General features: G+C 33.9%; 1 long non-coding RNA gene across 1 annotated transcript; it reads right to left on the reverse strand.

Moving 5' to 3' along the window:
• Positions 1–14,622: 14,622 nt before the first annotated feature.
• LOC148762523 (uncharacterized) lies at positions 14,623–17,333 on the reverse strand. Its single transcript, XR_016026206.1, has 4 exons — positions 17,212–17,333; positions 16,478–16,561; positions 15,558–15,621; positions 14,623–14,661 (listed from the first exon to the last, which is right to left on the reverse strand). It is a non-coding gene; the product is annotated as an uncharacterized LOC148762523 (long non-coding RNA).
• Between the last annotated feature and the right edge of the window lie 7,048 nt (positions 17,334–24,381).

The raw sequence follows: 24,381 nt of genomic DNA on the forward strand, positions 1-24,381 counted from the left end.
CCACAGCTCCAGTATTAAGCCTACAGTAAGGCACAGAGGGTTTTACGATATTTTGTGATGCATCGTGGGTTGGTTTAAGGTGTGTATTAATGCAGCATGGGAAGGTAATCACATATGTATCAAGACAACTTAAAAGGCATGAGCAAAATTACCCCGCACACGATTCGGAGATGGCAGCAATCGTGTTTGCCTTAAAGATTTAGAGACATTACTTGTATGGTGAGACTTGCGAGATATATATGGACCACAAAAGTCTAAAGTATATATTTTAGAGAGGGATCTTAACTTGCGACAATGTAGGTGGATGGAGTTGCTAAAGGATTATGATTGTACTATTATTTACCATCCCTGTAAGGTAAATGTAGTGGCGGATGCCTTGAGTTGAAAATCAATGGGAAGCCTAGCACATATCTCTATAGATAGGAGATCTTTGATTAGGGAAATGCATAGCTTGGGAGACATGGGTGTACATTTGGAAGTTTAAAAGGCAAATGCAATGCTAGCACATTTTAGAGTGAGGCCTATCTTAATGGACCAGATTAAAGAAGCACAAAGTAAACATGAGTTTGTAACTAAGGCCTTAGAGGACCTTTAAGGAAGGAAATGAGAGATGTTTACCAAAGGCACAGATGGAGCATTGAGGTATGGAAGTAGACTTTATCTGTCGGATAGTGATGGATTGAGGAGAGAAATATTGGAGGAGGCACATAGGGTAGCCTACGTGGTATATCCGAGAGCTACCAAAATGTACCAAAATTTGAAAGAGGTATACTGGTGGGAAAGACTTAAGAAAGATGTAGCTGAGTTGTCTCCAAGTGACTAGTCTGTCAACAGGTTAAGGTAGAACACCAAAGGCCCGTAGGACTACTTCAGCCATTACTAGTGCCCGAGTGGAAATGAGAGCATATTGCAATGGATTTTGTAATGGGTTTGCCTCGAACTAGTGGGGGCTACGACTCGATCTGGGTCATAGTAGACCAATTAACGAAATCAGCTCATTTCCTTCCTATTAAAACTACATACGGGACCGCCCAGTACACCTAGCTTTATTTAGATGAGATAATACGATTGCATGGCATTCCTATTTCTATAGTATCTGATAGGGGGCACAATTCACCAGTTGGTTATGGGGAAAGTTACAAGAAACGTTGGGTACTAAGTTGGATTTTAGCACAGCTTTCCACCCTTAAATTGATGGATAGTCTGAACGGACGATATAGTTATTGGAGGATATGTTGAGGGCCTGTGTAATAGACCTTAGGGTTAAGTGGGATCTATATCTACCCTTAGTGGAGTTTGCCTACAATAACAGTTTCAGCGCTAACATCCAAATGGCACCATTTGAAGAATTATATGGATAGAGGTGTAGGTCACCTATTGGATGGCTAGAGATGGGAGAAAGAAAACTCTTGGGGCCTAAGTTGGTGCAGGACGCCACCAAGAAAATACACATGATTCGTCAAAGGATGTTGTCAGCACAAAGTAGGCAAAAGTCATATGTTGATAATAGACGGAGGAACTTGGAGTTTCAAGTGGGGGATCATGTATTTTTGAAGGTCTCACCAACAAAAGGGATAATGAGGCTTGGCAAGAAGGGAAAATTAAGCCCTCGGTATATAGGACCCTTTGAGATTTTAGAAAAGGTTGAAGTAGTGGCATATCGCTTGGCATTACCGCCAGACCTTTCAAATATTCACCCCATGTTTCATGTGTCAATGCTTAGGAAGTATAACCCGAATCCATCCCATGTAATACTGTATGAAACCATCCAGCTGAAAGATGATTTGACCTATGAGGAGCAATCGGTAGCTATCATTGATCGGTAAGTCAAAAAGCTCTATTCAAAGGATATAGCCTCTGTTAAAATGTTATGGCGAAACCACACCAGTGAAGAGGTAACATGGGAAGCTGAGGAGGAGATGTGAACAAAGTATCCACACCTCTTTAATATGTAGAGGTACGCTACCTTGTAGTTTGATTTAAATTCGAGGATCGAATTTCTTTTAGTGGGGGAGAATGTGAAACCTCGACCTTCATAAACACATAACTCGAGGTAGAACTTATGTTTAAACATTTAATTTGAGCTAATGATGCTAGTTTTACGTTACTTATAATTATTTTATGGAGTTATAGGAGTAGGATTAAAAAATAATTTCAATTGGTGAAGAAAGGTGCATAGTGGGCTATTGTTTTATTTGCATATGTTTTGATTTTTAAAGCATATCTCCCACTACAAAAGTCCAAATAACATGATTTTTATACCATTAGAAAGCTAAGAGGCAGGTCTACAACTTTGATGTTCACCACTTTGCTCAGTTTTGATAGAAAATTGGTTAAAATCCTTGTCGAAGTGAAAGTACTGCACTAGAAAAATAGATTTGGACAGAACATTTGAGCACTGTGGCACGAGAAATTGAGAGCCGCAGCCCTCATCGTAATTTCCAAAAATAATAATTTTAAGGGATTTTTGAAGCTAGGACTTTTGAGGGCTACTTAAAGGACCTCTTTTCGAGGATTTTGGACCTTCTTTCAGTGTCAAAAGAGTAAAAAGATTGCACAAGAAAAAGAGGAAGACAAGTGGCCTTGTTAAGGGCATTATTGTAATTGCATAAAGAATTAGATAAGCTTTAACTATAAAAAATCTCATTCTTCCAGCAGCTTCTTCATTTCTCCAGCAACTTCTTCTTCTCCTTCCTCCCATCTCACGTTTCTCTCCTCTTCCATGAAAGCTTCTCCCAAGCTTCCATCACTGCCCCAAACTAACCTCAATTTTTATGCTCTACACACCCTGTTGTAGGGTTTTCATACTCTTTTACTCCCTCACCTTAAACAAACCCTTAAAAGTCTTTCTTTAATACTTTCTCTATCAAGCCCGGCTCTACAATATGTCTATTATGCCATTCCTATATAAGAATGCATGTTTGCTTACTTGGGTACCTTAGAAATCGTTAAAGGATAGTAATGTATCAAATGGTACAATTATGTTGAATTAAGCCTCGAACTAATCCAAATAGAGATTTTAAGATCAAATTGAGAATTTTAAAGCCCCATAATGACTTAAAATGGTGATTCAGAGTTCGAGGATCGATTTGGAGTCAAATTGGAATTTTCATGACCTAGAGGCAAAATGGTCATTTTGCTACCTGAGGTTAAGATGTGAGTGTTGGATGAAATTTTTTACTAAGATTGAACATTTGGAGTATAATTTGAGTTTGAGAAGTGAAAATTTTTAATTTTGGCATTTTTCAGAGCATAGGGGTAAAATAGTCATTTGGCCACCACAAGGGCAAAATTATAATTTTACACCACCCAACACTTGTCCAGCATATGAATTTTACCCAATATTATCATGGATAATTGAGGAAATTTAAGTGGTGGAGAGATTGCTTAATGGGTAAGTATGACACAAGGACCAATGGAATGGTGACATCTGTCAAATTTTCATCCATTTATTATTTTGTAAAACCCGACCCTATAAACACATGTCATGACATACATGCACTGGGTAGCATGTTATTATGCTAGGAAAGCACTTAAGAATAGACGAAACCCGGTATCGTACCTAACGGTACACTTGAGTTGATTTAACCTCGAACTAGTTCAAATAGGAATTGTAGGATGAAATTTAATATTTTATAGTCCAGGAATGACTAAAAATGATTGTTCGGAGTTTGAGGGTTCATTAGGGGTAAAATTGAAAATTTTGATGTTTAGGGGCAAAAATCGTCATTTTGCCACCTAAGATAATAATTTGATCATGGAGTGAAATTTTTAACCAAGATTCACTATTTGGAATATAATTTAATGATAGGAAGTGAAAATTTTCAATTTTGGTAATTTTCGAAACATAGGGGCAAAACGATAATTTTGTCGTCCCAGGGTAAAAACCGTAATTTTCACCACCCAAAACTTGTCAAAATCATAGGATTTATTTATTTTTGGTATGAACAACTATGGTATGTTAAGTGGTGAAAAATTCAAGTTTAAAAGACGAAATTTTAAAAATTGGCCAATGGGAAAGTGACACATGGCACTTTTTAATGATTTAATATTATTTTAATGAAAAGTCAGTCCATTTAAACCCCATTTTAAGTGATGGCCGGCCATAAGGGAGAACAAGAGAGAAAATAGAGAGGAAAGGAAGAAAAAAAGAAAAACCAAAGAGAAACAAGAAAATTCAAAGGAGAGTTCACGTTTTTTGCCCGTTTACGTATCTAACGGTAAGATTTTTCGACTTTAGCTTGATTTCTACCTTTCCTATGCCTTTGTTTCCATTTAGCATGCTTGAGGAGAGAGATCTAAAAGTGACATCAAGGGCTGACCGAATTTCAAGGGGGGAGAAATTGAAATTTTTAGGTTTTGATTTTTAGATAAATTGATAGTTTTAGTTAGTTAAATGTGTTTAGAAATTAAATTGGGCAAGAAAGCATTAAATTTTTACAATACCCACCCTTGGCCGAATCTGCAATGAGGTACAATGATGATGATCTGATTTTTATTCTAAGAGAAATGAAGAGAAAATGATGAAAAATGGTTAAATGTGATAGAAAAACAAAGTAGAAAATTTACCGAGTTAACGTCCCATTTTTGGCCGAATTTTCAAAGGAGGAAAGTGAACTGATTTTGGTGATTTTAAAAGCTTATTGGCTTATATTTAATGGTTAGAAATGTTGGAGAGAGAATGGGACGATTTAGAGCTAAAATGGAGCACGTTAGCAATTTATCATGTAAAGTGCCAAAAATATGTTAATACCACGTTTAAGCCGTTTTAGGCTACTGCATTTCATACCATGCATTAGTATAGGATTTAAGTCAATTATATAGTGATTTAGCATCAATGTGGTGAATTGGGTAAATTTTGCAATGTGTCAAGGAGGAGAGCCTTTCGGTAAAGGTAAGGAAGTCGTACCCAACCAACAGTGATCGGGGCACCTAGGAAGCATTTCATCTGTACAAATGGTGAGTAAACCTAATATTATTGTAAATTATCTAGAGTTTATTTTTAAATGCTTTTCATGTATTTTATGAAACGAAAATGAGATTAAAACGAGAATTTTGATGTTTTAGAAATAAATGTGACAAATATAAATATATTGTGTTGATTATGAAATTGAGTAATTGGAGGCTACCAATTGTCTTAAAAAATATATTTTCTTATGAATGGCTTATGATAGATGAGTATATGTGGCTATATTTTATAATTGCATTGGGAATAGAATGTAAGATGTCTTTTACTATACAGGCTGGATAAATAAATAAAAGCCACGTTATACTGTCGAAAATTTATTAAAATTGGTGGGTTTAGTCACTGCAGTGACGGGTTTCCGTGGACTGTGTCACGACCCGGAACCTCCCTCAGGCCCATGACAATCGCCGCGATGTCCCGATTGACACTCATTATCCGGAACCCCGCAAGGCTTACATATCAGATTCTTTCCTTTCCTGTGAGCAATCATTGTTAAATATCGAGTTTTTAGAGAATATATACTATTTTAGATCAAAAACAATCAAAATAAAATTTTCGCCACACAGAGGTATTTTGGTCATTTTCTTCTCAAAAATTTCGAAACTGGCTAAAACGTAATATACAAGTACAAAACACATAATTCATATTCAAAATGAGATCTTCATTTAAAACGAAATTACGGTTATTTGAATATAATAAGAAAATAAAAGAAATATTAAGGAAAATATTCTATTTTCTTATAAAACAATATTTATAGAGTTATACGTGAATAATTTTTATAGCGTAAAAGCTAAATAAATTTATACATACTGAAATACAGTAAGTCAAAATATTTAATTTAATTTACAATAACAAGAGGGCCCCCGAATAAACAAAAGTAAAGAGGACTGTGAACCTACGGTTTGAAAAATGCAGATCCAATGGTAGTCCTCGATGAGATCAGCTATCTACAGTCTATACTAAACCGAAAATGGGTGGAAAGGAGTTGGGTGAGATTTTGCAATCCCAATGAGCAAACAGACATTATCATAAATATCTAAAGGCGAGTAAAATGGAGGCAAGTTTAAACAACAAATTTCAACCCATTTCATAATATTTTCAATTTATTTCTTAAACCATAAAATATTTGTAATTTACCAAAACAATTGTTAAGGCTTATGTCTTTTATTAAAATAAGGCTCAAGCCAAAACTAATCCTCGGGGATACCTTGGTTGAGGCATCTAACCGAGTCCGCCAAGGGTGTTAAAATATTCACACGTGAAACACATTTTTATTTTTAAAACCAGTCGTTCCTTGGCGTTGGCCGAGTTACACATTCACGTGGGGGTTCGACGTGAAGTGAGCTCTAATACTACCCCGCGAGTTACCCTCCTCGCCTCTACAACCGGAGTAACTATATAACTGGGATTACCGTGCCCCTCTAATAGGCAGTCCACGGAAACCAGTCACTGCAGTGACTAACCCACCAATTTTAATAAAATTTCGACAGTATAACGTGGCTTTTATTTATTTATCCAGCCTGCATAGTAAAACAACTTACATAAATTTTCCAATGCATTCACAAAATATAGCCACATATACTCATTTCTCATAAGCCATTCCTAGGAAAATATATATTTTTCAAGCCAGTTTACAGCCTCTAATTACTCAATTTCATAATCAATACAATATATTTTTATTTATCACATTTATTCCTTAAACATCAAAAATCCCATTTTCATTTCATAAAATACATAAAGGGCATTTAAAAATAAACTCTAGATAATTTACAATAATAATAAGTTTACTCACCGTTTGTACAAACTAAAAGCTTTCTAAGCGCCCCAATCACTACTCGTCGGGTACGACTTCTTTGCCTTTTCCGGAAGGCTCTCCTCCTAAACACATTACAAAAATTTACACAATTCATCACATTGATGCTAAATCACTATATAATTAACTTAAATCCTATACTAATGCATGGTATGAAATGCTATAGCCTAAACCGGCTTAAACGCGGTATTAACCTATTTTTGGCACTTTGCCTGATAAATTGCTAACGTGCTCCATTTTAGCTCTAAATCATCCCATTCTCTCTCCAACATTTCTAACCATTAACTATCAGCCAATAACCTTCTAAAAACAACAAAATCAGCTCATTCCCTTCCTTGAAAAATTCGGCCAAAAATGGGACATTAACTCGGTAAATTTTTTACTTTGTTTTTCTATCACGTTTAATCGTTTTTCATCATTTTCTCTTCATTTCCCTTAGAATAAAATCAATTCATCATCATTGTACAGCATTGAGCATCCAGCCAAGAGTGGGTATTGTGAAAATTTAATGATTTCTTGCCCAATTTAATTTCTAAACACATTTAACTAACTAAAACTATCAATTTAACTAAAAATCAAAACCTAAAAATTTCAATTTCTCTCCCCCAGAATTTCATCCAGCCCTTGATATCACTTTTTGATCTCTCTCCTCAAGCATGCTAAATGGAAATAAAGGCATAGGAAAGGTAGAAATCAAGCTAAAATCGAAAAATCTTACCGTTAGACGCATAAACGGTCGAAAACCGCGAATTCCCCTTTGAATTTTCTTGTTTCTCTTTGGTTTTTCTTTTTTTCTTCCTTTCCTCTCTATTTCCTCTCTTGTTCTTCCTTATGGCCGGCCAGCACTTAAAATTTGGGTTTAAATGGGCTGACTTTTCATTAAAATAATATTATATCATTAAAAAATGCCACATGTCACTTTCCCATTGGCCCATTTTTAAAATTTCATCCATTTGTTTCCAAATTTTCACTATACAATTGTCTCATATATTCATAGCTTAGATAAAATTCTCAGACTCATCCAAAGTCTCGGTGGAGTAATTTTTAAAATTTACACTTTTGCCCCCGTAAAAGTCAAAAATTACATTTTTGCCCCAAAAATTGAAAAATTGCCCATAGACATATTTTTCATCCCTTATACTCATACCATTCTCCAATTTGTCAAATTTGATCTAAATTCTCTCAAAATCTCAAATTTTGTCCGTGGGTGGCAACATTACGATTTTGCCCCTACACTTCAAAAATCACCAGAATTAAACTTTTTCACTTCCTATCATTAAATTATACTCCAAATAGTTAATCTTGGTCAAAACTTTCACTCCATGATCAAATTATTATCTTAGGTGGCAAAATGACGATTTTGCCCTTGAATATCAAAATTTCTAATTTTACCCCAAATGAGCCCTCGAACTCTGAACAATCATTTTTAGTCATTTCTGGACTATAAAATATTAAATTTCATCCTACAATTCCTATTTGAACTAGTTCGAGGTTAAATCAATTTAAGTGTACCGTTAGGTACAATATCGGGTTTCGTCTATTCTTAAGTGCTTTTCTAGCGTAATAACATGCTACTCAATGCATGTATGTCATGACATGTATTTATAGGGTCGGGTTTTACAGACTGTCTATTAGAGAGGCATGGTAAACTCGGTTTCATAGTTACTCCGGTTGTAGAGGCGAGGAGGGTAGCTCCCGGGGTAATGTTAGAGTTCACTTCACGTCAAACCCCCATGTGAATGTGTAACTCGGCCAACGCCAAGGAATGGCTTGTTATCAAAACTAAAATGTGTTTAACATGTAAATATCTTAACAACCTTGGCGGACTCGGTTAGATACCGCCGCCAAGGTATCCCCAAGTACTAGATTTTAGCTTGAGCCATATTTTTAATAAAGGTTATAAGCCTTGACAACTGTTTTAGTAAATTACAAATGTTTTATGGTTTAAGAAAGAAATTGAAAAGCTTATGAAATGGTTTGTGATTTGTTGTTTAAACTTGCCTCCATTTTACTCGCCTTTAGATATTTATGATAATGTTTGTTTACTCATTGGGATTGCAAAATCTCACCCACCTCCTTTTCAGACATTTCAGGCCTGTGGTAGCTTGTAGATATCCGATTTTGTCGAGGATTCAAGTTGACCCCTCTATCCCACAGACAGTAGGTTACTATCACCAATACTAGGTGTATTTATGGGCCACTTGTCATTGTAATTATTATTATACATTATAACTTTGTAAATTATTGTATGTATGAATTTATTTTATTCTCAGGCTACAAAATTTATTTATGTATAGTTCTACAAAAATTGTTTTATAAGAAAATGAAATATATTATCAAATATTTTTATTTAGTTTAATTAGCCAACTTTTCACTCTAAATGAATGATTTAGATTACAAAAATTTATTTTTAATCGGCAGTGGATATCTTTCTACCATACGTTGTATCTTTATCAGGTTTCGAAATTTTTTGGTAAAAATGACCAAAATACCCTTATGTGGCGAAAATTTTATTTTGATTGTTTTCGATCTAAAATAGTTTATATTTTCTTAAAACTCGATATTTAACAACGATTGCTGACAAGAAAGGCAAGAAACTAATTCGTTAGCCTTGCGGGGTTTCGATTGGCATTCCGGATAATGAGTGTCAATCGGGATGTCGCGGCGGTTGTCATGGGCTCGACGGAGGTTTCGGGTCGTGACATATTTGGCTTAAAAATCAGCATAAAATCAGCCCATTTCTCTTCATTATGGCCGCCCAAAGCAAGAACAAAGGAAGAAAAGAAAGAACAAGAACCCTAGGGTGAAAATTCAAGAGAAAAATTGGTAGATTTCAAGTAATCAAGCAATCAAAGGTAAAATTTCTTGATTTTGACTTGTGATCTACCTTTCCCATACATTCTTTTTCATTTTCCATGGTTGAATCACATGATTTCATGATGGGTATCTTGCTGGCTGAACACTTAGAGAGAGGTTTTGATGCTTCATTTGGTTAGATTTTAATGTGTTTTAGTGTTTTTAGTTGATTGGTGATGTGTAGCATGAAAATCAAGCAAGAAAAATTCATGTTCTTCCATCACCCATCATTGGCTGAATTCTCCATGTGGAATATTGAGGATGATTTTGATTTTATTTCAACTGATTTGGTTAGGAATTAGTGATTTATGGTGTGAGAATCAAGTAGGAAAAATTATAGTGTTGATGCACCCACCATGGTCGAAATTCCTAAGAGAAAATGTGAAGATGATTTTGTTAAATTTTATGTTATTTAACTTGCGTTTGATGGTTTGGAGAATTGGAAGAAAAATGGAGTTAATTGGAGTTAAATTGGACATATTGGCCAATTAATCGGGTGATAGATCGAATTAGGCCAATACCGTGTTATTTAGGTACACAATTGAATTTGTGTAGAGCACTGTGTTTAGACGATAATCCGAATAATTTACATCCCATTTCATGCATTAGTATAGAGCCTAAATTGGTTTTATAACAATTTAGCACAAATGTAGTAAATAGCTTATTGTGCATTATGTCTAGGTGGTGAGCATTTTGGCAAAAGTAAAGAGATAGTACCCGAGGATCAATAATCGAAGTACTCGAAATTCGACCCCCGAAATAGTGAGTAACCTTACTATTGTCTTAATTATCTAAAGTGATTTTTATTCGATTTTGTGATTTTATGAAAAATGAGTTTAAATGGTAAATCTTTATGTTTTATAAACAAAATGTGTTTAAATGAAATGATTTTATAAATTGTCTTCAAATTGAATGATGGCTTTGAGAATAGAGTAATTGGAGACCATTTAATGTATTGTGAATTTATGGTTCTAATTGAATGGCTTATGATAATATTGGCATGAAAGGTTGAATTGGTATTTATGTTGAAAATGTATAAACTATTGTTTGCCTTGATAGGCTGGATAATGATAAAATTGCCACGTCATGCTGTTAAATTTTATTGAATTGGTGGGTTATTGATTAGTCGCAGCAGTGGACGGGTTCCGTGGACCAGCCTATTAGTGGGGGCACGGTAACCCTATTATATTCATACCTCAGTATGAGAGGCGCGAATGGATAACTCTTGAGGTTAACACTTTAGAGTTCACTTCACACCAAACCACCACGTGAGGGTGAACTCAGCCAACGCCAAAGAACGACTATATTTTCAAAATAAAAACATGATCTATGTGTACATAACTTTTTAATAGCCTTGGTAGACTCGGTTGGGATAGCCCTCAGCCAAGGTATCCCTGATAACTGAGTATGAGAATGATTTTGGCACGAGCCAAAGTTTTAAGAAGTTCATAAGCCATGTTGATTACTCGATTTATATGAATTGATTTTATTTGGTTTAAATGAGTTGAAAGGTGATGACTTACAGTATGTTAAACTTTTTATCTGTCTCCATTTACTTAGCTTTAGATATTTTAAATGGTATTTGTTTACTCATTGGGATTATATAATCTCACCACCCTCCTTTCGACCCATTTCAAGCTCAGGATAGTCGGTAGATACCTCACTTTGTTGGAGGCTACAGTTGGACTTACATCTTCAAAAACTGTAGGTTTACTGCTTTTAATACTTTTGATCGTTCGTGGGCCCACATGTCACTATAAATTAAATTTTATACTTTGGTTATCTATATTACAGTATGTATGAATTTATTTAGCTTTCACGCTACAAAAATTATTTACCAGGAACTCTATAAATATTGTTTTATAAGAAAATAGAATATTTTATTTAATATTTTTATTATATTCAAATAGTTATAATTTCACTTTAAATGAATGTTTTAGATATCTAAACTTATTTTTTATTATGAATTATGTGTTTTATACTCACATGCTACATTTTTAGCTAGCTTCGAGACTTTTAAGGAAAAATGACCAAAATACCCCTGTGAGGGAAAAATTATTTTTCTATTGTTTTGATTTGGAAATAGTTTATAATCTCTCAAAACATGATACTTAATAACTGTTGCTCACATGAGAGGTGCAAAAAACTAATATTAAAGCCTTGCGGGGTTTCGGTTGGCATTCTGGGTAATGAATGTCTATCGGAACAACGCGACTATTGTCACGGGCTCGAGGAGAGTATCGGGTCGTGACATTCTCTCACTAGCTAAACTTTGTAGAGAGAGGAAGAGAGGTTTCATGATAGCTTGAGGACTCTTGGGAAGAAATTTCATTACAATCCACTAAGGTGAGTGATGAATTAGGACTGGTTTTAAGTTGTTGATAAAGGCTAATAATTAGAGTTATGAATTGTGTATTATTGAAGTTGTTTAGCTATTTCTAGTGTTACTAAAGTAGAGAACAAAATAGCCAATCAAATGGTAATAGAAGATAGATAGGAAGGGCTACTGAAGCTTGATTTGGGAAAATAGCATTTGGAGTGATATTAATGTAAATTAGATTAGCTGTGTTGTTTTTGTGCGTGATAGGATTGGAGACTGAAGCCCAAGGTAAGGATTCAACCTTTATCAAGGAGACTTTCCTGGATAAACAAATCCTTCAAGTGGATAAGAAATGAATTCCATGGTATGCTGACTTTGTGAATTATCTGGTAAGCAATATTATTCCCTTATATTTAAATTTCCATAAAAAAAAGAAATTTTTGCATGATGTTAAATTTTATGTGTGGGATGAGCCTTTCTCGTTTAAGTAGTGTAAAGACCAAATTCTTAGAAAATATGTCTAAGAAGAAGAAATTCAAAGTGTGCTTCAACATTGCCATCTTCAAATTATGGAAGACACTTTAGAGGAACAAGAATAGTTGCTAAAATCCTCTAATCAAGTTTGTATTGGTCTACATTATTTAAAGATGCTCACATGTTTGTTTTGCACTGTCACAAGTGCCAAAGAGTGGGTAATATCTCAAGGCAACAAAAGATGCCTCTTCATAACATGATTGACATATAAATTTTTAATGTGTGGGGTATTGACTTCATAGGTCGTTCATATCTTCATACAACAATAAATACATCTTGCTTGTTGTAGATTATATCTCCTAGTGGGTTGAAGCAACAACCTTTCCTTACAATGATTTGAAACTAGTGATGAATTTCATTAAGAAGAACATTTTCACTTAATTTATCATTCCAAGGGCAATTATTAGTGATGAGGGGAGTCACTTTTGCAACAAATATTTTGATGCACTTTTGACAAAATATGGAGTTAAACACAAGGTTACAACTGCGTACCATCCTCCAACTAGTGGCAAAATGGAAGTGTCCAATAGAGAAATTATATGAATTTTAGAGAAAATAGTTTATCCCTTAAGAAAAGACTAGGCAAAATGTCTCCATACAAGTTACTCTTTAGCAAAGCTTGCCACCTACTAGTGGAACTTGAACATAATGCTTATTAGGCAGTGAAGAAATTAAATTTTGATCTACAGGTAACAAGTGAACAAAGGTTGTTACAATTGAATGAATTGGATAAGTTTTGGTTGGAAGCATATGAAAACGCCCAGATTTACAAGGAGTAGGTGAAGAGATGGCATGACAAGAATATTGTGGAGCTTAGATTTCAACTAGGCCAACAAGTGTTGTTGTTTAATTCAAGGTTGAAATTATTTCCAGGGAAGCTTAAATCAAGGTGGTCGCGGTCTTCGTTGTGTTCAAAATTTCTTTTCATAGTGTAGTGGAAGTGATGGATGACAAGACTAATGAGAGATTCAAGGTCAATAGGCAACGCCTGAAGCATTATTTTGGAGGGGATGTTGATCGTCAATGCTTAACCATCCATCTTGTTGACCCACACTAAGCTTTCAAAAAGTACGATTGAAGATTTGAAAGCTGCAACACCCCATGTCCTGAAACGATAGTTAATACAACTTTAAGGACAAAATTAAAACCAATTGTGGCCAATTAAGGAGTTTAGGAGTGGTGAAGGTGTCACAGCCCAATTCCCAAGCCATGACAGGCACAAAGGCCCAATAGGCATAGCCTACCAGACCCAAGCAAGCGTCTCTTACTTTAAAGTCTATTACTCAAAATTTCTAATGAAAGTTCTTTCAAAATTAGATCATGAGAAGCAATTATATATATATATATATATAACATCCCCCAACAATTGATAGGGGTAATCAATCAACATACAAAGTGAATAACAAATTCATAATTTACATTTCAGCAAATATATACTCTAACAAGAGACCTTGACTATTAGCAGAGTGACTCTGGGCGTGGGTGCCGCTACAAGATACCATGGTACCTACCAAATGGTGAATACAAATGGACTCTTCAATCTAGATCCCAATGTCACGACCCGGTACTCCTCTCGAGTCCGTGACAACCACCTCGGTGTTCCGATAGACACTCACTACCCGGAATGCCAATCGAAACCCACAAGGCTTTGATATCAGTTTCTCATTTCCCCTATGAGTAACGATTGCCAAATATCATGTTCTAAAAGATTTTAAGCTATTTCCAAATCAAAATAATAAAAAAATAATTTTTTTATCTCACAGGGGCATTTTGGTCATTTTTTCTCAAAAATCTCGAAACTAGCTAAAAATATAGTATACGAGCGGAAAACACATATTTCATAATAAAAAATAAGTTTAAATGTCTAAAACATTCATTTAAAGTGAAACTATAACTATTTAAATATAATAAAAATATTCGATAAAATATTCTATTTTCTTATAAAACAATATTTATAGAGTTATTGGTAAATAATTTTTACAACGTAAAAGCAAATTAAATTCCTACATACAGTAGTACAAATAACTAGAGTATGAAATTTAATTTAATTTACAATGACATGTGGACCCCCAAATGACAAAAATGAACGAAGGCTGTAAACCTACAGTTTTTGAGGAAGTAAAGCCAACTGTAGCCTTCGACGATATCAGCTATCTACAGCCTATATTGAGCCTGAAATGGGTGGAAAGGAGGGTGGTGAGATTATATAATCCCAGTGAGTAAACAAACAGCATAAAAAATATCTAAAGTCGAGTAAATAGAGACGATTAAAATATTCCATCTCAAAATGTATTTCATAACATAAATATTCATTTCATTTAAATAATCAACATGGCTTATGAGTATCTTAAAAGCTTGGCTCTTGCCAAAATCATTCTCGAGAATTCCTTGGCTGAGGCATTTAATCGAGTCCGCCAAGGCTGTTAAAAATTTCGTATACATGTAAACATATTTTTAGCTTGAAAAACACAGTCGTTCCTTGGAGTTAACGGAGTTCATCATCACAAGGTGATTCTGTCGCGACCCGGAACTCCCCATCGGACCCGTGACAACCGCCGCGAGGCCTCGACAGACATTCTTCACCTCGAATGCCGATTGAAACCCCGCAAGGCTTAGCATCAACTTCCGCATCTCCCCAGTGAGCAACAGTTATTAAATTTCGCATTTCAAAAAAATCATAAGTCATTTTTAAATAAGAGCAATAAAATATTATTTTCTTGCTCACAGGGGTATTTTCGTAATTTTTCGTCAAAAATCTCAAAACTTGCTAAAAATGTAGTAGGTAAGCAGAAAATATATATTTAATGATTTAAAAACAAATTAAGTATCTAAAACGTTCATTTGAAAGCAAATTGTTGACAACTAGCACTATTCAAAAATAATAAATAAAATATTCTATTTTCTTATAAAATAAATTTTTATAGAAATATTCGTAAATAATTTTTCGCACATGAAAGTAAAGTAAAAATTGTATGAATAGAAATACAGATAACCAAAATATAAGTTTTGATCTGCAATGACACGTGGGTTCCAATTGACCAAGAGGATGTAAGATTGTGAGCTCTTACTTTCTATAATGCAGTTCCGAGCTTAGTTCTCGTCCTACTTGACTATCTACAAACTGTCCTGAGCCTGAAAAATGTATAGGAAGAAAGGGTGAGATTTTATAATCCCAGTGAGTAAACAGATACCATCAAAAGTATCTAAAGTCGAGTAAATGGAGACAATTAAAATAAATCATCATACTGTAATTTCATTACCATTCAACTCATTTCAACCATATAAAATCAATCCATAAAAATCGAGTAATCAACTTGGCTTATGAATTTCTTAAAACTTTGGCTCGTGCCAAAACTCATACTCAGTGATACCTTGCGCAGGGCATCTAACCGAGTCCGCCAAGGCTGTTAAAATTTTGTATACACTTAAAATATATTTTTGTTTGAGAAAAATACAGCCGTTCCTTGGCGTTGGCTGAATTCCCCTTCACGTGGTGGTTTGGCGTGAAGTGAACCCTAAGCTATACCCCAGGAGATACCCTACGCGCTTCTCTGTTCGAGGTAATAATATAATGGAGTTTACCGTGCCCCTCTAATAGGCTGGTCCACGGAACCCCCTCTGCAGTAAATAATTAATATATACTCTACCAATTTAATAAAATTCATTCTAGCATGGCATGGCAATTTATTGTAATCTAGCCTCTCAAGGCTGAATACACAATATAAATAATTATAACACCAAAATCAGTTTAGCCATTCATGCTCATTTATTGTCTTAAGCCATTCAATTTAAAACCATAAATTTGCAACACAAACTAACAGTCTCCAATTACTCTATTTTCAAAACCAATATTCGATTTTCTTGAAAATTTATAAAATCACAATTTCCCTTAAAACATAACAATTTACCATTTAAACTCATTTTCTATAAAATCACACAATTGTATAAAACTACTCTAGATAATTAAGACGATAATAAGTTTACTCACAATGTCTAGAATGCAGACTTTCGAAGCACTCTATCTACTGGTCCTCGGATGCAATTTCCTTGCCTTTATTAGAGGACTCACCACCTTGACACAGTACAAAATCGAGAATTTCACTAAGTTGGTACTAAATCAAAATTAAACTAATTTAGACTACCAATGCATGATATGGAATGCAAAAATGCACTAGTAACTATCTAAACCCGATATTGGCCTAATTCGTCTTATCACCCGATTAAATTCCTAACGGGTTCGTTTAAACTCCAATTTAATTCTTTTCAGTTTCTATACCTCAATTGCACCCAAATTAACTTAATGTCCCTCAGTGTGATGCAAATTATCAGTTCCAACAGCAAATTACGAAAATACCCCTAGTGGGTAAAAATTAGTATTTTTGCTCCGAAAATTCTCATTATTTTTCTAGGCTCATAATTCATTGTTCCTTAACCAATTCTCCTAGAATAAAATCAAACTCATCCTCAATCACTACATGGTAAATTGAGCCATTAATGGTCGGGGGAGAAAATAAATTTTTTTTCTTGTTGTTTTATTTCTAAATATGCTAAACTAACTAAAAACACTAACATAAATTAAAATCAAATAAATCCAACAACTTTCTCTCTCCTAACCCATTTTTTCAGAATTGAATTCATCATGAAAACATGTAATTTAATCATGGAAAATAAAGAGAAATGCTTGGGAATAAGAAAACTCAAGCTTAATAGAAAAAATCTCACCTTTTTCACTTAATTTCCTTGAAAATTCACACTTTTTCTTTGATTTTCTCTCTCTAGGGTTTTGTTTTCTCCTTTCTCTCTCTTGTTTCTTGCTTGGACGAATGTTGAAGAAGAAGAATGGGTGGGCTGATTTTTTTTATGCCTTTTTATTGTTTAATGAAATAATATTATTTTATTCATATTTTAAATATTTTATTAATTCATTTTTTTTCTAGCCATCCACTTGTCCTATTTTTTTCACCATGCATTCCCTTTGACTTATCCAAGTCTTAAGTGAAATTTCCAGATTTTTCCAAAGTTTTGGTGGAGCAAATTTTTTAAAATTACACTTTTGCCCCCGAACTTTTCAAAAATTACATTTTTTACCCCAAAAATTGAAAATTTTCCATAATGCATAATTTTCACTCCTCATACTCATTTCACACTCCAAATAATTAAATTTGATCAAAATCCTTTCAAAAAATTAAATTTTCGATTTCGAATGGTAAAATTACCATTTTACCCTTTTACTCCAAATTATATCGAAATTAAAATTTTTCACTTCTAAACCTCAAATCTTACTCCAATAAGTCAAATGGGGCCAAAAATCTTTTCTAAAAATTACCATTTTGTCCTCAGGTGGCAAATGACCATTTTGCCCCTGGATAGCGAAAATTTCGATTGGACTCCAAATTGATCCTCGAACTCCGAATCACCATATTAAACCATTCTGGGACTTTAAAATTCTTAATTTCATCGTGAATTCTATATTTGATCTAGTTCGAGGCTTAAATCAACTTTGTTGTACGTCTAGGTACAATATCGACTTTTGTAATTAATTTTTTTTTTGGGACTCTCCTAGTATGCAAACATGCTATCCATCACGTGTATGTCATGATAAATATTTTTATAGAGTCGGGGTTGTCATCTTCTCCCCCACTTGAATCAACCATATGATCTTTCTTCTTGACTGATTTCGACATCCGGCTAAATATTAATATTTTAAAAATTTTATCTTGTCTCCTTGGTACTTGAAATACCTTATTATGCCTCACTTGACTTCTGAATCGCCTTTTATCTCACAAATTCTCCTATGATAAAATTATTATTATTTTATTGTTATTTTCTCACTTGCGAAATATTTTATCCTAAACTACTCCTTTCATCTTTTATCACTTTTAAACATTTTAATTGACCTCAATTTGCATTCGATCAACTTTATTTATCACTATATCAAAGTATGGGGTATTTCAGATTCGGCGTGACGTGAACTCTAACAATACCTCAGGAGATACCCTACGTGCCTTTCTGACCGAGGTACGTATATAATAAGATTTCGTGCCCCTCTAATAGGCTGGTCCACAGAACTTGCCCGCTGCAGTAAGCTAAACCCACCATACAATAAAATTTTGACAGCATGACATGACTAATATTATACTACCCAGCCTGTAAATGTAAAACAGAACAATTCATACAGTTCACAAACCACAATTCCATCAGTCATGCCAACACATTATCATAAGCCATCAATTAGAACCATAAAGTACAACACATCAAGTGGTCTCCAGTTACTCTATTTTCAAAGCCATCATTCAATTTCAAGACAATATATAAAATCTTTTCATTGAAACACATTTTGTTTATAAAACCTAAAAATTAGCCATTTAAACTCATTGTTCATAAAATTCACAAAAATCGAATAAAAAGACCACTTTAGATAATTAAAATGATGATAAGGTTACTCACTATTTCGGAAGTCGATTTTTTAGAGTACTCAGACTATCGATCCTCGGGTACAATTTCTTTACCTTTATCGGAGGATTCACCACCTAAACATAATACACAATCAAGCAATTTACCACATTGGTGCTAAATCGTTATACAACTATATGGATGCATAAAATGGAATGCAAATTGTTCGGATTATCGTCTAAACACGGTGTTCTACACAAATTCAATTGTGTACCTAAATAAAACGGTGTTGGCCTAATTCGATCTATCACTCGATTAATTGGCTAATACATCCAATTTAGCTCCAAATTGCTCCATTTCTTTTGCAATACCTTAATTCACCAAACACAAGTCAAATAACCTAAAATTTGGCAAAACCATCTTCACTTTTCTTCTTAGACTTTTCAGTCAATAATGGTGCATTAACATCGTGATTTTTCTTACTACTTTTCCACACCATAATTCATCATTTTCTAACCAATTCTCTTAAAATAAAAAAATCAAATTCATCTTCACTCAATACAAGGTAGGTTCGGCCATTGATGGGTGATGGGGGAAATGAATTCATTTCTTGTTGTTTAGCTTGTAGACATGGTAAACTAACTAAAAACACTAACATAACTTGAAATCAAAATAATCCAACATTCTCTCTCCATAACCATTTGGCTAGCCATGAATTCACCATGAAAACATGAAATTTAACCATGGAAAATACGGAGAAATGCTTAAGGAAAATAGATTTCAAGTTTAAATTGAGAAATCCTACCTTTTTCACTTGTTTTCCTTGATTTTCCACATTTTTTCTCTTGAAATTCTCAACCTAGGGTTTGTTCTTTCTTTGTTTCCCTCTTTTCCTTGCTTGGCCGAATATTTGGGGAGAAGTGAGAGGTTTATAGGCTGATTTTTAAAGGAAATAATAAAATATTCTAAGCTTGACAAGTGTCATTTTATTAATGGTCCATTTTTAAAACTTTTAAAATTTAAACCTTTTATCTCCACCACATATATTTTCTTATTTATCCATAACATAAAAGTCAATGGATGAATTCTATGAGCATGACAAGTGTTGGGTGTGTAAAATTACCATTTTGCCCTTAGGGTGGTAAAATGACTATTTTGCCCCTATCCTCGAAAAAACATCGAAATTATAATTCTTCACTTATCAAGCTCAAATTATACCCCAAATGATCAATCTTAGTCAAAAATTTCATCTAACTGTTACATCTTAACCTCGGGTGGTGAAATGACCATTTTACCCCCGAATCATGAAAATTCCAATTTGACTCCAAATTGATCCTCGAACTCCGAATCACCATTTTAAGTTATTCTAGGACTTTAAAATTTTAAATTTCACCTAAAATCTTCATTTGATCTAGTTCAAGGCTTGATTCAACTTAGTTGTACTATTAAGTACAGTACCAACTTTTTACGATTTTTTGAAGCTTTCTTAGTATGCAAGCATATTGTCAATTACATGAATGACATGGCAAGTATTTTATAGAGTCAGGCTTGATAGCCAACTACCTCTGAATCTGAAAACATGAAGTTAAAAAAAGTGAGTATAAACCTAGTGAGTGAACATAAGAAAGGAACAAGCAAACAATAGGGAGAGCTTTTCGAAAACATGATGCACTTGTGTAAAAACAATGCAATTTTATATATTATCAACAAAACTCGATGTCGTGCTATTTTTGAACTCATTTTTCAAATATTTAGGAAATTCAAGCAAGGCAAGCAGAGCAGAGTGAATCTCACTACAACGGAAAGGCATTCTATAGTATATAGTACAATCACATTTTTTATTTTCATAACTTGTCTATAGCATATATATACATACATGTACACCACCGCTGCCTTAGATAGCTCATGTGCACTCCCTACACACACAAGGCAATATCATCATGTGCACTCCTTACATGCATATTTCAATGTCTCATCATGTGCACTCCCTACACGCACATTTCAATATATCATCATACGCATTCCTGCCCACATCATTACCGGCATGTGCACTCCTACACCACACACCATCGACACCGTCACGTGTACTTCCACACCGCACGTGCACGATTATACCTATTATACAGCATTATCATTCAAAGCATAACGCACATATCCACATTATATATGAACACATGGTTTCATTATATCACATATTTTAACACATAAAAACATTTTCATCAAGGGCTTGTTCCCATGCACGTTTTAAAGAAAAGTTCGATAAAACATTTCAAGTGATTCAATTAAACACGTATACATTTATCCTAAAACATTTTAATGCAAGTTCACTCACCTTACGATATCGGGATATTACATCGCTATTAGTTCAGAGGCGTATCTAGCTATTTCTAATTGCTGGTCACTCATCATTTCCTCTAGCATGCCACCACAATCTACGATCTTTACTTTTGCACTTCTTAACAATAATCCAAATTCAATAGTTTTAGTGTACATCGTTTCTACTTGTCTTTTTCCTTCAATCATGGATCCTTATTCAACTAACTTCTATCTTGACACTTTTTTACCATAGTTGCCTTTATCCTTTACTTGTGTAATTCTTTAAATTATAAGTATCGACAACTTGTTTATAACATCAAGTGCCCATTTCAACTTTTCCAATGATCTTTATTCAAATTCGTCATATATTTCTCAACATAAACTACATATATGGCAACAACAATCATTCTCACTTTTACTCAATTATTTCAAAGTTTATATGCATCATTATCTATCTAACTTTCAATACTTTGTTTCTCAATTCTTCATCCATAATATTCCTTTTCATTTCTTTCAAACAACGTGCCATACAAACTTAACAATTTTCAACTAGCTTATGCAAATAGATCTTTTCAATAACAATAATTCCTCACAATGTTCAACTAACTGTAGGCTTTAAAACATAGTGTTAAGTTTACTTCTTTCCTTCTCCACTTAGAGTCCATCATGTACCCACGAGTTTATTGGCTTGTATGTCACCAATTTTTCTCCAATCAAGCTAATCTTTGCTGCCACAAGACATTTCTCTTAGTCACTAACTCATTTTCAAAGATTACTCAAGCTAAAAATAAGAATCCTTACCTTTCCTTGCTTGAATCACCAAAACCAAGCTTTTTCTTCCTTTCTTTCTTTTTCTTTCTCCTTTCTTTCTTTCCTTTCTCCTTTCTTCCAATTGATCTCATCTATTTTCTTTCCAAGAGTATGGTTTTCCTTGCAAAACATAGCCATTTTTCTTTTCAAATGCATGGTGGCAAGGTGAAATTGGCATGAAAGCTTGAAAATGGAGTGGAACATGGAGGAGAAGAGGAAAATATCTTGTGGCTGGAAATAAGAACCGACCATGGGATACGGATGAAGAGTCAAAGCTTCCACTTAATGGTAAAATTACATTTTACCCTCAAAAGTTTTCACTTTTTTTAATTATATCTTCCCACAATCTTTTAATTCCAATTTCTTTCCATTTTTCTTCCTTAACACTTGTATCAATAAAATATCAAGTTCATACTTCAAAGTGGTATCATCGAAATATTTAAATATTTACTTATCAACTCTAGTTTTATTTAATAAAAATATGCGGGCCCCATTAACGTCATTATTCTTCGAAATTTACTCATTCTTCTTCTCCCCCACTTAGATTGACCATATACTCCTTTTATTGGGATGAGCCTTGTAGCCAATTAGGATTGGTTAAAGCTTGATTCCAATCATGCAACAACATCATTCATGTTGAATGATTAAAGGTTTTCCTTCATCAATAAGACATCAATTATAACAAGTTATAAGTCTAATTGGATGAAGTCCATCAGATTAATATGCCTTGCAAGGGAACTGTAATGGGTTGCAGTTATGAAATCCTTATGCATCAAAGCGTAATCTCAAAATGTTCCTGGTCAATGTATCATTGAGACTGGACATCAATGATACTTAGAGACTGGTACATTTTATGTTCCTTACTTAAGAAGTAGACAACCGATCTCATAGGTTGAAGTATAGAAATACTTGGAACTAGAATGTAGGTGCTTGCCTAGGAGAGCAAGTTCATTGAACATGACCCGCCATGAGAAGTGCATTTGGTATTTCACTCAAGTGTCGATACAATACTTCTCATGTGTCAATTGTGTAAATACTCTCTAGACTTGAGACATTAGGTTGTCTTATGTGTGGAGTGCTATGCTTTGATTTCATCCTTACGGGTGCCTAACCAAGGATGCCAAAATAAGATGCTTTTGGGTATAGTATGAAGCATGTGAAGGCAAATGAGTGGTCAAGATAGGAATCATCACCCCAAGTGATGCAAGGGACATATCCTAGCTGTTCTTGGTTGATATTAGCTTCTTGAAGTCCTTGGCCAAGGTGACTTGAAGATTATGAATGGAGTTTCATAAGTCTTTATAAAGCTGATGATCAAACTTTAAGAATGAATATAGAGATCGATAAAAGTAGACACTACACCATGTTCTTATCATCTCCGGAATATATGATGAAGGAATGAATTACACTAAAAGGCTAATCACTGAAAGGTTAAGTCAAACCATCTTGACTCTTCTAACATTTGGGTGGCCATGATGGATTGCTAGATCCCAATCTTGGTTTATGAACTCTAGGTAGTTAACTTGATCAATGATAAATTTAATGTAGTTTAAATTTATCTAATTCTAAGTTTAACTTAAGAATTATATGTTGAGTTCATTGCCAACATGTTAGAAGCCTAATGGGTCACACACCTAAACTAAATGTGGAAAATAAAATGGGAGAGGTGATTAAGTTGGACTTAATCAAATTAGAAGTTATCACCTTCTCGAGCACTTGATTAAAATTGTTTAATTAAGTTGTGCCTAATTAACTAAATTGTTTAATTAAATCATTGGGCCTAATTAATTAAATTATTTAATTAAGTCATTGGGCCTTATTAATTAAATTAAGCAAATAAGTTATTGGGCTTAATTGATTAAATTTGTTTAATTAAGCCATTGGGCCTAGTTGATTTAAATTGTTTAATTAAATTGTTGGGCTTAATTAATTAAATTGTTTAATTAAGTTATTGGGCCTAATTGATTAAACTAAACAATTAAGTTAATTGCGCTTCTAAGGAACTTAATTAAATTGTTTATTCAAATTATTGGATTAACTGACAATTACAAAGTAGTTTTGTAATTAGGGTTTAAAATTAATCCAAGGTACAAATACCTCGCTATAGCCTCCAAAGAAAAAGAGTGGAAATGGCTGAAGAAAAAAAAAGGGAGTGAACGGCACATTAGAAATTCTTTTGTCTTGCCATTAATTGTGTGAAGAAAACTAGTTTTTCATTCACTTCATTTTTTTTTATGTGTTCAATCCCACAATTTTGTGTGGACTATGTGTCAAGCCCAACTCTATTATATACTTGTCATGTCATTCATGTGCTTGATAAAATGTTTGCATAAGTGAATGTATCGAAAAATCGTTAAAAGTTGGTATTGTACG

Source organism: Theobroma cacao, chromosome 5, assembly GCF_053813885.1.
Source record: "Theobroma cacao isolate CCN51 chromosome 5, ASM5381388v1, whole genome shotgun sequence".
In the NCBI taxonomy this organism is placed as follows: domain Eukaryota; kingdom Viridiplantae; phylum Streptophyta; class Magnoliopsida; order Malvales; family Malvaceae; genus Theobroma; species Theobroma cacao.